Here is a 3,856-nt window from a genome sequence, read left to right as displayed (position 1 = left end):
AAATAATTCATACAAAGTCAAACGGTGGGCCCCATTTATACCACTCTTTTTCAAAATCAAAATCTGATTTTAAAATCCTATTATGAAACCAAACGCAGCATAAGAATTAATCAAGTATGGTTCAAGAATTAAGAGAGAGTATATATTTTCCCAAATTGAAGCCAGGTAAAAGTAATAAGGAAAGAAAATAATAGAAAATAGTTGAAAAATATAGTTGAAAAGGAAAGAAAAAATAATTATTAAAATATTACATATCACCACAGTAGTTTGAAGGGAAAAAGAATAAAATATCATATTATTTTATATGCATATAAATTTAAAACCGTATGGCACATGGCAAGAAAGGAAAGCTTTTAGAACTCTCTTTAACTTATATGAAAGATGGTCAATTATAACGCTAGTGTCCCACCCAATTGTCATGGCGACCACTTTATTGCCTCCTTTAATTAGGACGTGCCAATTTCTTACAAATATTTATGTAACTTTAAGAACTCTCTCATGGTAAATATATATATAGAAGTAAGCTATCTCCCAAGCATCCACCCAAAGTAGTGAAATACATCAAGGAAAAGGAGTGTAACATTTTAATCGATCAAAAAATTAAAGTCTACGTATCATATAAACCAACCAGATTATACTAAATGATTAACATCATAACAAGAATTCTAAAAAATCGATATGACAAGAATTGATTCCCAATCCACTCATAAAACATAATTTAAATAGTCAAAGAGAATAGACTTTTGTCACTAAAACCTGTATGTACGAGAATTTTTTTTTCCCTCTAAAGTGCCATAGAAAACCTACATAGGTTTTGGAGATATCCATATACGGATATCTCCATCAAAATGTGTGAGATGCTTCTAAAGGCACAACAAAGATTGAATCAATAGGAGAAGAAAAAATGTCTTTGCAAATCGTTTCAGTCAGCATCCTCTCCCCATAAATAGCATGTCCACGTGCATGTTCATTTCCATTGCCACCTCCTATAGTATTATGAATAGATAATAGACTAGCTAGTTAGCTAATTCCCAATCATATCTTAATAAATTATTAAGTAGACGGCCCACAAAATATAACTATTCGTGCGCAGTTTGAGGGTTATGAACTCCGAGCCATTGGGAACCGGAGGAGTCCAAATTGCAAATCTTGCCACAAAACAAACCAATCAAAGGAATGGAAACTCCTTGGAATCGGATGGATTTTAATTTCCTACTAAACCCAACCAAACAATTGTTAGACTTTGGGCAAATACTCATATATATATATATATATATGTATGTATTAAAATAAGATGAAAGGAAAAAAAATAGTAAAATAACAATACTATATTCGAAGCAACGAATACTATAGATGTAGATGTTATGTTGTCACTTGCGTTTGGTAATTTGTCAGCAATCTGAATACTGGTAATCCGCGTTACTTTGAGATAGATTCCCACTAATTAAATTGCTAATAATCAACATTGCCATGTTTGGTAATTCATCCAACATTACCAGTAATCTCATTTTATTGTATTTTATTTTGTAAAAATTGTCAAAAATAAAAATGAGACTACCTAAAATACCCCTCCACGCCCTCCACTTTCAGTTTCTTCTTTCTTCATCAAAACTATCGCCGCAACCTGCAACCTTCCTCCATGCTTCCACCATGGCAAAAGCAGCCCCTACCTCCACTACTCTCCAACATGCCGGCACCTTCCCTTTTTTTCTGGGAAGCGGACCGGCTTCGAGTCAAGGCAGCAAGGCTCCATTTGAAGCCCTTGATGCAGAGAAGCTTCGATGATTGTATCCTTATGTCCCTGATATATGCCATTTAATGCAGTCATCGAGAAGTGGGTCTCGAATAGGCTTTCTGGGCTGGCCGGTTGAGTTCCCTGTAGATGATTTTTTTTTTTCTTTCAAGTACTTGACACATATCGATCTATAGCAATGAAGCAGTCTTCGTTTTTTATAAGAAGGACAAATACGTGTACGCAATTAGGGACCGTCCCGTAGGCCTAGGCCCAGATCTGGAGAGCTGAAGGCCCACGACCAGTCCAGCCTTGGCAGGCCAAGGGAAACACTACGTGATCCTCTCTTAATATGAAGGAGAACACTATATTGACCCTCGAGCTCTCGATATACCGAAATTCTCTGAGTTCATACATTTATATTCAAAGCACACGAGACAAACTTAGGCATCCTTTTGCAGGTTCGGAAGCGACATACCAGAGTATGAAGGACTTGGTTCTCTAAGCATGATGATTTTCCAAACACCATGAATACGCTATAAATATGATACGAGGTTTTTTTTTTCTTTCGTAATTTTCTCTTACATAAAATGAGGAAATAATCCATATTTGATTTTCTTACTTGGTTGGGACCCTTCCCATAGGTTTAATAATGTTGGAACCAGAATAATATTGAGAGTAATCCAAAGATCATAGCACATGGGGCATGAGATGAGATCGATTGGAGATCTTCCCCGCGTATATGACAGTCAGAGTTGAATCTGTTACAAGATTCAGCATACCCCAATCCCTTCTATAAGTTTCTTTTCCCATCCACCATCTCTCAGCACGATTGGGAGAGCAGTAAGAGTCGTATTAGTGTTTTGTGAATTATTTCCATAGAATCATATTTTTTATTGATTTTAGCGGTTGAAATATGATTTTCTTCAGCAAGTTCGTAGGTATTTATGAAAACTGTTATTCTCTATTTCAAATATCAATATTACTTTCGGCAGTTTCAAATTATTATATCACAAATACTTTAACTTATTCTGAAATTGATACTTATTTTTTAGCTATTATGTTTCAACATTTTTATGTAAAAAGGGGCTGAATAGCACCCCAAATCAAGTCTTAATTATTTCTACAAATTTATTTGAATCTGGCCCCTAAATCATAAATGTAAATTCATTTCTTGTTTACATAACGATTTCTTTTTTATATAGTTAATTTACATAACAATTGCAAATTCAAAAGAAGATGTGTTTATCAATCAAATGATATCGCATTCATCACATCTCGTACGTAGCTCAATGGTTTTACGGTTTAACACTAGGCCTCGACTATACATATAAGATTGTATGTTGTCAGTTGTCTAAGTTTCTAAACTAGTTTTGAATATCTCTCCGTGTCCTCACAGCCTGGTTGTCTATTGTCTGATATGATTGCTCACGTTGGATGTCCCTGTGGAAGAATCAAAGTACAACTGTCAGACACAACAAATCTGTCATCCCTGTCCACAAATGAGCTAACTCCAACCACAGCCCTCAAAGCTCTCCCTTTCTAAGATCTTCCCTCATTCTATCCCCATTGTCTGTCTCTAGCTGTACATTATTTATTCCATTTTCTCTTTCGGATTAGAAGGGTGTCTCACGGACTTAATAAAAAAACAAAGTACTAAACAAAGAGTACGAGAAGTTCTTTTAATGAAAATTGAACCCGAACGAAAACGTGTGGTATTGCATTAATGTTCCGTAAAGCTCCCTAATTTTGTTTTCTTACATTAAATGAATGCGTTCACCACTCCACGTTCTGCCTCAATCTCTACAGAGAAGCATCCAAAGCCTTCACATGGCAAGCTGTCGGTGAGGTCTCCCTTTCCCTTTCATTTGCTTGGTGTGGTCCTCCAAGAATTTGGAGGGCATATATCGTAATTTAATAGCATAGATTAGGACAATCGTACACATTCCTCTGAACACTTATAACCATGTATTACTACAGCGATAACCGTATGTGTGATAAAATTAGTAATCATATTTAACTTGTAACGATAGATAATTATGATTCTGGTTTTGACTGTGAACTATCTTTGACCGGTTTAAAAAAACCTTCTGTCACGGGCAATTTTCACTTGCGAAGAGTGAG

This window comes from Punica granatum, chromosome 5 (genome assembly GCF_007655135.1).
Source record: "Punica granatum isolate Tunisia-2019 chromosome 5, ASM765513v2, whole genome shotgun sequence".
Lineage (NCBI taxonomy): Eukaryota > Viridiplantae > Streptophyta > Magnoliopsida > Myrtales > Lythraceae > Punica > Punica granatum.
This window is presented reverse-complemented; position numbering follows the sequence as displayed.